This window comes from Paralichthys olivaceus, chromosome 12 (genome assembly GCF_024713975.1).
Source record: "Paralichthys olivaceus isolate ysfri-2021 chromosome 12, ASM2471397v2, whole genome shotgun sequence".
NCBI classification, from domain to species: domain Eukaryota; kingdom Metazoa; phylum Chordata; class Actinopteri; order Pleuronectiformes; family Paralichthyidae; genus Paralichthys; species Paralichthys olivaceus.
Genome location: NC_091104.1, coordinates 20079486 through 20092676, shown reverse-complemented (window position 1 = coordinate 20092676; position 13191 = coordinate 20079486).

Here is a 13191-nt window from a genome sequence, read left to right as displayed (position 1 = left end):
TCAAATATTTGAAATATGTAGCCGTGTCTGTTTTTGTCTAGGACATATATATATATATATATATATATAACAGCTCTTTCAAGTGCTGAACATGTGCGCACACAAAAATACACATTCACACATAATAAGGTCAAACTCTGCAGCCTCTGTTCACATCACTAACACACTTATTATCTATTAGATCAGATTCATATCATTTATTACCATGCACCTCATCATTTTTTGATATTGATGAGCCATATTCATTTCCAGGTTGATTTAAATCATATTTGTGTACAGCCACACTTACACAAAAACAGTTACATTTGCACAAACAAACACTCAACCCAAAGCATCAAACTAAAAATTCAGATTTGTTGTGTCGAGCACATGATCCACTGACACAAGTCTCTATATGCACACAGTGCACAGAGACCTGTGCTGCACTGACCCCTCTGCACACAGGAGCTGCAGACAGGAGCTGACCTGCAGAGCTCATTATGTGCATATACGGGTGTGTGACCTATTTACATAGTGTCTGACCTTACAGTGGCCAAATATGAAAAATAATGATTTATAATTAAGTGATTGTTTATAAATAGATACAAACAAACACAAATGACTGCTAAACTCTGTGCAAACTTTACATCTGATTGAAAATATATTGGCCCTATTACACGCTAGGCTTTAGTGATTTAAGTCAGCGTCTTTACTCACACATCACCTCAGTTGCTCCCTACCAAGTTAACATTCTAATCCCCACTGGTGACACAAAAGCCCCATGTTGTTATAAACTAAATCTCCATGGGATCAACACTAAACCTTGTTTGTTCATGTACTAATAACATCTGTTTATTTAATCTGCTCTAAGATAAACTGCTGCTCAGATTCTCAGGATTTGTTCAACATGTACATTATCTAAAGATGATAAATATGACAGCTCCCCAAAAGTGGAGCCAAAGTGTCTTGATTGCCGCCTGGTGGCTGTATGCAGTATAGCTAATAAACCCTGCTTCCTCTATGTTGATGGGACATGGACCAAACGTCAAATGTCAAAATAATTGTTGATGTTTCGGATAAATTTGGTTTGAATTAGTTATTTGATGCCATGAAAACTGGATTAAACGTCGAGTGCATGCATCAAGGGTATGCATATTTCCAAACCTCCTGCAATATGAACTGCTGGTTGTAAGGTGATACAACCCTCAAAGATCAGTGGTTACCTGCAGTCAGACCTGTTCAGTTTGACCCATATTAACATCTTGTTATCAGCAGCCAGTTTCACCACAACATCTGTGGTTGTCAATCATTGACACGTGAAAACATCTGCCCTCATTGAGCTGGTAAAAGAGAAACTGAGCCAGACTGAGATAGACAGAGTTAAAGCTAAAATGCAATGAAGAATATTACAGCTGTTAAAGGATTAATGCTTTAGTGATAAGTCTAAAGTTACAGGAGATAAAAACAACCATGAGGTTTTTATTGGGCTAAATAAGAAGTGTCCAGATACAGATAACCACATTTTCTAAAGTTGTAAAAAAAATGCATGAGGAGGTGTCTTTATGACACTTATCTTTGTTCTCCATCAGTTTTTTTTTCACATTTGGCATTTGTTAACTGATATGTTTGCCTTATGCGTGTCCCTTTCCTTCCCACTCATTGGACCAGAACTCCCTGTTCTGGGCCAATGGGAGGACAACATGCACATCCTGCCTCCAAACATCTGTGTGCGTTATTTTCTCCTCCTCGCTCGGCTCTGTCTCTGCGTTTGACACCGGCCTTCAGGTTTGCCTCTCTTTGCTAGGCGTCGACTGCACCTCACGCAAATCCCGGCAATTACTGTAAACAGACAAGCGCGCAGATAGGCTTGTGCTGAGTTGACAACAGTAAGCAAGTGCCACCACGAACTAGAACACATAGATACAGTCGGGGAGGAGAGCATGGGGGCAGACAAGGTAGACAACCAAACAGAGCAGATGGGTTTTAATGAGCCAAACGAGGGGGAGAAATAGTCCGATATTTCTTTTACTTTTCCTAAAGCCGACCATCCTCCACCAGGTGGCCTGCAGCTGTGACACAATATGACATTCAAGTGAAGGTCTAGAGGTGGTGAGGGGGCCAGATATCGACTGGAAAAAAGAGCATGTGAGTTTATTTACAGTCACAGAAAAGCTGGACGTGTGTCTACCTGCACGTTTTTGCCTGGGAGGGGGGGGGGGGGGTTCTCTGACGTGTGAGCATCACCACCCCTCTGCTCATTTGTGTTTTTGTCTCCAACCTAACGTCACAGTCCCTAAATAAGATCTATGCAAAACATCCCATTATGAACACAAGAGCAAAAAAAAAAAAGTAAACAAGCAGCAGCCGCCTACCCAGCAAACACAGGCAGCAAGGTCACACTCAACGTGTTTGGACAAATAACAGAGCAGAGTAGACTCATAATAATCTCAGGCCTTGGTGACCTGCCCCAAACACTGCAAAAGCTCACCTTCCCCCCAAGTACTAGTATTAACATGCCTGAACATATCTGCATGTATAAATGATGAGGTCCAAGCCACGCAGCGCACACGCACGTGTCCACTCTCAGCTGTTTACACCAACACACATTGTGTTTAATACTGACAGGAAACTTTTTGACACCATAATGTATCACACTTGAACCACAGGAGGACACATGAGCACAGATTTTCATTTGATTCAACCACTGATTCTCCCCTCTTGTTTTTGATATCACTCTAAATGTGATTACAGCATCTGTTAAACATTTAAACAACACTATGTGCTGCATTGGTATTGCTACCCATAGACTGTATATAAAGATAAATAACGTGTCGCACACGCACTTGACCAATCGTGTGTCAGTCTCAGCTGTCAACCTTCACCATACATCAGTGTGAGGAGAAGTACCTTAAATGACAAAAAATAATTATCTGGAAAAATATATTTGACGTTTGGCACATCCATAAACATGGAGGAGGCTGGATTTATGACCAATACTGTAGCCAACAACCAGGTTGTGATCAAGACACTTTTGGAGAGCAGTCATGTCGTCCATCTTCATACACAGCCAATGCTGCTCACAACCTAATGTTTAGCAATTACTGTTTACCAAGATAACCACCTTAGCTTATGAGCAAGGCAACACATCTTGTGCCATTATCTTGTGCCAACCAATCAAAATGCTGTCCATGTCTGTCCAGATTCGTCTTCTGTATTGAGGACTTTGAAGGGCATGTAAGTCAAGGTATTAGGATAATAAAGGACATCTTGAGTTGTGGCCGAAAACTTTTGTCTCCTACATTATAAACAGGTCGTGAGTGATTCTAAGTGAATGTTTGTGCCAGATGTAGTGAATTCCCTCAGAGGATTCCAGATAAATTACATTGACCAAAAAACTTGGAACATTCGACCATCCAAATCCAATCTTGTGCTAAATTTGAAAAAAGGATCTTACAGCGTTCCTGAGATATTGTGCTCACATGAGTAGGAAAGATAGAGGGATGGACGGACAACCCTAAATCATAATAATTTAGAGTGGGTGACAACTCTAGCTGGAGGTATTATGAAAATAATTCTTAGTAGATGCGTTTAATTGGATAATTTCAATTGAAAAGCCTGGTCATGGTGCTAGATGAAAAGTCAGATATCACTTACAGTTCAGTTTCACAGCAATCCATCCAGTTCCTATTGAGATATTCTCTCATGTCACGTGTCAACCCCATGGTGGCACAGGAGGTAAAATGAAATGATTGGACAATGTGATTAGCTTACATTTCCTGTAAATTATAAACATATGTACAGAAATGTATATCAATATATAAAATAGCTGCTGAGCTACAGTTTATCAGTCAGGATCAAACCAAAGGACAAAAGACAAGACACAAATGGTCTTTTAAGAAGAGAGGCATTTTCTAAAGTTTGCACATTACCGTATCATTACTAGAAAGAAAGAAATCTGGTTTATTGTGGGTATTATTGCTCTGTGTCAATACAGTTTCTCTCAGCATCAGAGGCATGCCGCAGCAGATACTGTATCAGACAGATAGAAACATGTTCTCGCTCTGACAGAACACATTAGTAACATGTTTTTGCCCCAAACAGGAGACTATAAGTGTAGATTACTGAACATAAAAGTCGCCCTTGACTTGAACTACTGGGACTGTGAACCATACATTTCATCATTTCTCTGTTAATTGAGCTGAAACAGTGGTCTGTTTACACACTCCCTGATAACCCAGACAGCTACAAGGATTCAGTGTCACTTAATGGGCCTTGCACTGTGGACACAAAAATGACTTTTGTCTAAACCTGTGTTTAGTGTCTGTCTTAGTGCTGTTTGACTCACTATAGATTGATAATATATTATATATATATATATATATATATATATATAACAACTTTCAAGCTAAATTGTAAACTGATTGTATTTATATAGCATTTCTCCAGTCTTATCGATCACTCAAAGCACTTTACAGTACAAGTCCCATTCCCCCAGTCACACACACATTTACACCAGGTACACATGGCATAGCCATCCATCCATCCATAGTCTTTTGCTTATTTGGGTAGAGTATCCCTGACTTCCTTCTCCCTAGCCACACTTTCCATCTCTTCCAGATGGGAAAAAGATCTCCCCAGCGAGTTCTGGGTCTTCCCTGGGCTCTCCGACTGGTTGGGCTTCCTTGGTAAACCTCCAACGGAAGGTCACAGGAGGTTCCTCTTTCCTGTTAAAAAAAGCAGATTGATGTTTTGAGTTTTAGTATGTTTGATTAATATATAATATATTCATTCATATTTCATAAGTGAATATGTTCAGTAACATCCTCTCATGTTTTTGTCAATCTTACTGTTTGAAAATTGCTATTACTGGTTACAATGAAGCAGGGTGCAAAACATAGAAAATGCTGACTGTTCCAGCGGGATTCTTGATGAAAATACAATTTTGATCTTTTGATTAAATCCTGACCTTGTGGTAGTTTAAGGTCGTACAAAGGTTTTCTATTACTATGGTATAGTTTAGTCATTATACAGTCACTATACCAGTCCCAGTTTTAGAGGTGGGGTACACCCTGGACCGGTTTATTGCAGGGTGAACATGTAGAGACTAACAACCATTCACATTTACATTCCCATTCACACCTAAAGACAATTCAGGGCCTAATCCCAATCTGCATGTCTTTGGACTGTGGGAGGAATCTGCAGTATCCAGTGAAAACCAGGAGAACATGCAATCCTCACAGAAAGACGCCGGCCGAAACCCCGAATCGAGCCAAGGACCCTTGCTGTGAGGCAACAGTGCTAACTACTGCATCACTATGCAGCTGTAGTCACTTCACAGCAGCTGATAAATCCTCACATAGTTGTAAACAGCAAAGCAGACACTGAGGTTTGTCCCCACCCTGATTTCCAGAAACATGAAGAAACTATTTAATTGATTAAAAGGTTTTATTAGTTCAAATCTATCGTTATAAAGCTTGCAAACACTTTTACTGGGCCTGCTTGTAAATGTAAAAGCGACTGAATCAACTGGAGAGCAGCTAATTGTGAGCAGAAGACAAAGTGTTTCTGTGTCCCAATCAGTCACAATACTGTTACTGTAAGATCAAAACAACTCCAACGACAGATCATTTGTCTCCTCTCACCCACACTGAACTCATGAGACATACTGTATTTCTTTCATTCACTAAATACAGCAATACAAAACAGCATTATTTGAAAAACGAACAATCTGCTCATTAAAGGATGACGTAAGTGATTGAAATACTCCGGCGATATAAAGATGTGCTATATGCTTACAGGGTGTGCTCCTCAGGCTGCACATATATACGCTTATTACAGAGTAAAGGGCAAAGCTCTATTAAAATGTCTATACTGAAATACAGAAACTCTTCTTCATCCTGTTAACATGTGACTGTTGTCATATGAGACACTTAACAGAACTCACTTACGGTTATGGTCAACGTTGAATGAAAGCTTTGTGTGTTGTTTTTCATGACCTATGACAATGCATGGAAAAATGCAATTTTCTCATTACCCACCAATGATGTGCAAGCATTTCATAATTATAAAAGTTTATGAAAATGAATTTAAATTGGATGCAGAGTTTTCGTTGATGAGGTTGAGCTCATTTCAGAGTAATCTGATCGTGTAATCTTGATATAAATGTTGAATCACAGAGATAAAGGGTTAAGATAATGTCATGAAATAACTTTTGATTACACAAGCTTGCTGCAGGATAGAAACACTGCTCTTTGTTTCAGGACCATATGATCTGCTGATGTCACTGCTGAACCTCCAGCCCGCGGCGTGACCTCGCTCGTCCCGCAGCGCTTCCTCTCTGGCTTCTATCGTCTCCTGCAGCTCAGACAAGCCCGTCCATGAGGCAAGAGCATCGACATAAACGCCCTCTGCTCGCCCTCTCAGCCTCTTCTGGAGGGAAGGTTTGAAATGAATCCGCACAGTGGCAAAAACTTGTCACCTTTTTATATAAGCGATTATGAATATAATAATAATAATAAATCCAAATTAGTCCGTTTTCATGTTTGAAAAGTGTTTTCAGTAACAGCACTTTGCTCCTTATCCACTTTTCCTCAAGAGTGCATTCGATATTTTTTGTTCCATTGTTGGATGGACTTCACACAGTGACTTTTTGTGTTGTGTTACATAATCACAGCTCATGTCCTGTGACTGAGCAGAATTTAACAACATAATGGTTTGAATTTAGCGACATGGGACCATTGACGTGTGGATTAGGCTTTCTCCAAATTTAACAAGGAGCATATAACATATAATAATATTGAATTTTCCTTCGAGATCAATAAATAAAGTATCTATCTATCTATCTATCTATCTATCTATCTATCTATCTATCTATTTATCTATCTATCTATCTATCTATCTGTAACCTTATAGTGAATATATATATATCTATATATACAGACTATGTTTTACATTTTCCCTCACTCTCAATATCCTCTGTTATAAAACCAGCTCTGGTAAAACTTGAGCAGCAGTTCCAAAATAGTTTGCATTCACTCTAGTGCATCAGTTATTGTCACCTCACAGCAAAAAGGTTCCTGGTTTGAATCCCGGATCAGCCGAGGTCTTTTTCTAGTCTGAAAGCAGTTTGGGGTTATGTTAATTGAACACCAAAAATTGACCATAGTTGTGAAATTACACATGAATGGTTGTAAAGATTTCCATGAAACCAGGTAGAAGGAAAAGACAAGGGCCATGAAAGAGTCACTTAAATTTTGGCAAGGGTCCAGGCAAAGGATGGGAAGCAGGAATCTTTTATTCACTTTGTAAAATAGGCCTTTTTTTGGTTTGATATTTATATTGATATCCCAGGTAATAATGATGAAAAAAATCTGACTACACTTCCTATAATGCAACTATGTAGAGTCTCGTTAGCCTCTTTTCCACTGGTCAAAAAACCCACTGACCTCTGAGTTTAATCTGCAACGGGAATGAATAAATCAGCATTCACACCCGGGTCAAATGACTCTGCTTTAAACACAGGAATTTATTGGCCACAGCATCAGTGATGAAAACATGACACCTGGGTGAACGTGCTTATTTCTTCTTCTACTTCTTTATTTTGGCAGTCTAGACACTGACACCACACATTTTCTGCCAACCATCATGATGTGCATTGAACTTGTGGGCATTGGCACTAAATAGCCATGAGCATTTGTGCACTGCATTGTTTTTTACATCTTGCAGCAGTGGTTTTTTTTCTTCATATCGTGCACCAAACAGATGTTGACTCACTTTGACGTGTTATTATATTTTGATTTGTGAAATTGTTCCTTTAACATGTGCTAAACAGATCAGTCTATTTATGGCCTACTCAGAGATCATGAATATCGTGAGGGTTTCCAGTTCCTGTCTCCAGTTCCTGTCTCCTCTTGAAGGCAGACACCTACTTTCATTCTAATGATCCGTTTGTTACAGTGTGATACCAGAAAACAGGTCTACACACACACACACACACACACACACACACACACACACACACACACACACACACACACACACACACAAACACACACACACAAACACACATCTTAAACTGAATGAGCCTCACTTTGAAATTCTACTTTACTCAGAGTGAATCGCTCTCATTGTCTCACCACTGTCATGTTTCCAGTTAAACTAAAATAGAGACAGTCTCGTGTTTTCCATAATCGATAATGAATTACGTATCAGTCGTCTCACACACAGCACAAACCACCAAACCTACCAGAGAGTGCATTTGCACTGCAGGATGAAGAGTAAGTCTGTGAACCAGTAAAATTGCTTTTAATCTAATTCCCCAAAACGAAATAGTATAATGCTATAATTAGCATGAACAAACTAAGCTTGCAATGTCTCACATTACAGGATTCAGGATTTTAAAGGTGAACTAACAGGTTGGTGTTTAACTCTATGCTGGAATAATTCACATGAAAACAAACTTCAACAGTAAACTCAGTGCAGCACCTTTCCCTGAGGCCTCCTGGAATTTATGACTAAAAAATGCTTATTTGGCTGGTAGAACAGGTTTTTAACAGTTTCTCTATGCAGGAATATCTAAGTTTAAGTGGGGAAACAATAGTTTAGTTAAAATATCAAGTGACTTATGCTATGCAAGTAGGTATTTGATAACTCTGAGGTAATGATTGGGAGCTTTCTATACATGTTCATTTCTGCTTTCTCTTTTTTAGATCGCAATGTGACAAAAGTATCCATCTATCTATGTAATCCACACCACTTGTTCTGTGAGGGTCATGGAGCGGGCTGGAGCCAATCCCAGCTGACATTGGGCGACAGGCTGCATGGGTACAACCAGGACACGTCACTAGTGTATCACACAAAGACAAGCAATTAACACCTATATCTACAACTATATTGTATATTGTTTATAATAAAACAATGGAATTCAAAATCCCAATCTATGGGGGAAACCCATTTTGACATGCAGAACTCCACACGTAAAGGCTGCAGCCAAACATTCAAACCGGGAAGCTTTTTGCTGTGAAGCCACTGTGCTGAACACTGATATAGTGCCAGTACATAAAAGATCATGTTGACACCATTCAGTACTTTTTGAATATCCTGTTGAACCCTAAAACAATATGTGTGTGTTCAAGTAACTCTTAGGGCTCCTTTAAAAATACTTCATTTTGGTACAGTGGATGAAAATATCTCCTTCTTAAAACGGCTATACAACAATATATATATATTATCTTTTACTTTTAATTACTTATTTTTTTTAACTGTCATCAGTCCTGATCATGATTACTAAATATTCAGGAAATCTAGGATTGAAACCCTTTGAGATACACTTTTTAAAAACATAATTCCACAGTTTTTATTAAATTGAAAAGCATAAAAATGTTTATTTATTATTTTCCGTGTAGTACTCGATAATGAGATTACTGTTGGAGGGTTAACACATTTTCGTGTAGTGTTTACACAATGTAAAATAGATATATTACAGGAACAGTTACACACACAAAAATACACACCTTTGGATAATGTCATGCCATATGCATTAACACAGCCAACATTATTACAAAAACCAAACTGAAAGGACAGAAATGTCCCTCAGGGTTCAACCCAGATCATCAAAGCTTGATTTTTCTGACACAGTGTGAGTGTGAAATACAATCTGATTCTCTCCTGACGTCCTCTTTTTTTTGTGGTTTCGTTTTTTTATATTTGGGAACACTTTGATATTCACACGATAATAACACTCACACACCAACCAGAAGCAAATGAGTTCACTTGATTGTGCAGGTTTCCTCCCTCCCCCAGCTCCCTGAGAAGCTCAGAGGGAATAAAGCACAACAGAAACATATAACAATGGGTCTAGGAAACAGTTCTTCAGTCATTTCACATCCAGTCAAATCAGTGTACGCATTAAATGTTAAAAATAACCCCTTTCCAAAGGGATGGCATTGGTTTTATTTAGTAAACAGGAAAAACCACTGTAAGCACAAAGACGTTTCTCTGACGGGTGGAAACTGCAGTCATTATATTATTTTGCTTTATCATTAAAACCATAGGCTTCTTTTTTTACTCATATTTACTACAGCATCAGTTATTTCTGGAAATAACAATATAGTAATAACAATGATTAGACTTTGAGTCAGTGCCGCTACCTGCAGTAAGGTCAGAGGTCAGGAGCAGTGCTTTCTGTCTTCTCTAAGGACACTTCACAGGGGACAGATGTGACAGACATTGCACTTGCTCGGAGGTGTTATAGTTGATGTAGCTGAATGTCTGAATCAACATTCATTTATAATGTAACAAGGTAATATGGACGACAGGACTTTACTACCTCAACATCACTGAGGCATCATTGTTTACGCTGAAATTATCATTTGCCAGGAAATATATACGTCCAGCTTTTTCCTGGAATTGTATCGTTACGATCACATCCTCTGTTTAGCGAAGATTCACTGTTCTGTGAAAACAAATATTTTACAGGTTTGAACACCTTTTATCACAGCAGCAATGTATCTATGTGTGTGTGTGTGTGTTTGTGTTTGTGTGATGGTTGAGAATCATGGTGTCTCAAGTCCATATGCAACAAATAAGGCTCTCCTGAGAAACGACAAAATAATATTATTGAAATACTGAAGCATTGTCTGAATATTTTAAGGAACTTTACAAGAACTTCAACAGTTGCGTGTTATTTATCCTTTTTCACCCAGGAACTCTGGTCTTTCCAAGATCAGTAGATTACATCCTCCCTTGAGACTTTCAGTCACCGATTGAAACATTAATGCATCCAGAGTGAATGATGCCTTATCTGATGTGGCCCTTCCGGTTGTCTTATCTGGCCTGCCCGAAACTCCGGAAGTCCCGTTGTATCCCAGAGGACCTTTCACTAGACCACAGTGATGGCCTTCACCAGCTCCACAGTGTACAGTGTGTGGTGTCTCTAAAAAATAGGACAACATTTAGAAAACATTTACCTATCTGATGTTATGGGAAATAATACTGATGTCAAAGTTTGTGGGCTGCTTGATTTGTCTTTTATTTTATCGCAATAAGACTTTAAGGGCTGTATTTGATCGTGTGTGTGTCTCGACAAAAACTCTGTAAAACCACATTACAACTGATCAAATGTATTTGCTACATGAACTTAAATTGAAAAACAGGATGAAATTATTTAAATTAAGTATGTTATTACAGCTTTATTGTTTTCCACATTGCAAAGCAGGAATGAGTGTTATGTAAGAACTGTTGTATGCCAGGACCTTAAAACCTTGTCTTGCTGGTCATCTCTTATCTCTGTCCGTGCGCAGAGAGATACCAGCACACCAAGCCTGCCATTATCTGTTTATTGTACAATACAGTTGTATAAAGAAGAGGAGGTCATGTGTTAAAATTCAAAAGAGTAGTTGGCAAGTTCTGGAAATACCCCTATTTGATTTCTGGCAAAGATTCAGACATAATTCTCAATTAAGGAATATGTGGGAAGCTTGGAAAACTCCTGGATCTTCCCCAAAATGTACTGGGGTTCTTCCCTGACCCATCCCGCATTCTTTCAACAAGTTTCATGATAATCTGTCCAGTAGTTTTTGTGTAATGCTGCAAACTAACAGACAGATAAATGCTGGAGAGATATTACCTCCTTGGTGGAGTTAATCACAAAACAGAATGGATCCGATTTTTCTGCTTCTGAGGTGAATTTAAAAGGAAATGCCACAAAGCTCCCATCTAAATCTTTGAGATTATCACGTCATCATCATCGATCATTATCTCCACAAGGAGGATATGTTTTCATTGCTGTTTGTGTATCACCAGGATTACGCAAAAACTTCTGAACCATTTTTCTTGAAAGTTGGTGGAAGGGTGGGATATAGATCAAGTGAGAACTCATCAACTTTTGGATTCGATTAAAGGGGCAGATCCAGGATTTTTTTGTCAATTTCATTCACATTTTATTTTCTCAAGAAATAATGCAGAGATCTTTATGAAGAATAAACAACTTATATCTATGAGCATGTGCAATTTGTTGGGCTGTGGTGGAGGTATTACCTTAGTAATGTCATTCTAAAGATAGAGGATGTTATAAATCTTCGCTTACCGATTCAGAAACTGAAACTGGAGAAGAGCTGCTGCAGCCTGCAGGCATGAAAGAAAACATCTTGTCACGGATACACAAAATTACTGTTTTGGGCCTAACCTAAATATTTTAATGAAGGAAGATGTTGTGTATACAGGCATGTAAATATAGGCCACCTCTGTCAAACATCTTCTTTGACATGAGTAAAGCTGCTTTTTTTTTGCTATCGAATGAAAGTAAGGTATTCTTTCCTCATGATGCCTTTACCTGCACTGGTTTGTTCTCAGAACAGGTTAATACTTGCACCACAGAGCTGCACAGTCAGCGTGATATAACTGCAACTGGAAACATACTCCTGCATGGCTCTTCTACAGTTTCACATTCATTTTTGATCATTAGTCGGTGCTCTCATTTGCTTTTACTGTAAAGCAATTGTGTGAAGAGGAAAGCATTATAATTATGCAACATATAATAAATCATGAGTTGCAACAGGAAGTATGACTTGACAGAAATATGTACGAGTGCAAATCGCAAAAAAATTCTAAAAACAAACTGCTTGAGTTTAAAGTTGACTTGTCCTTGCCTGAGTATAAATCAGAACGCACACACACATGCACTCACACACACTGAAGGAAAAAAAGGCCTGGGGCAAGTAGCACACCAGTGATCATGATGCAATATCTTATTGCCTTGCATGCCATGAATTCTCACACATGCAGCCACCAACTGTTAGCCCCATTTGTGCACTATGGGCTACAGCGTTTGGAAATGTCAAACAACATGATTTTTCCCTTTCCTCTCTCTTTCTAATGTAAACTAATGGAAAATTCCACTCAGTGTCTGGTTTTGTACTTTGACTGACTGAAGTGCCGTCATATCTCTGTCTGAAGATCTGTGACTCTACTTAAACACCAATCAATATATTTGTTCCTTTGTTTGATCTTTGCTCCTCGCAGCATCAACAAAGAAAACAGAATGCATCACTTGGGCAAACATTTGAGCAGTTGACGTTTGAGCATTGACACAGATTACCTTCAGGGTGCACGTCCCTCGGCCTTATTTCTACTGCACGTCTTCATTTGCAAGATCACTGCAAATTGATGCACACTATCTCTGCAAACACCCTTGTAAGATTTTTTTGTCGAACA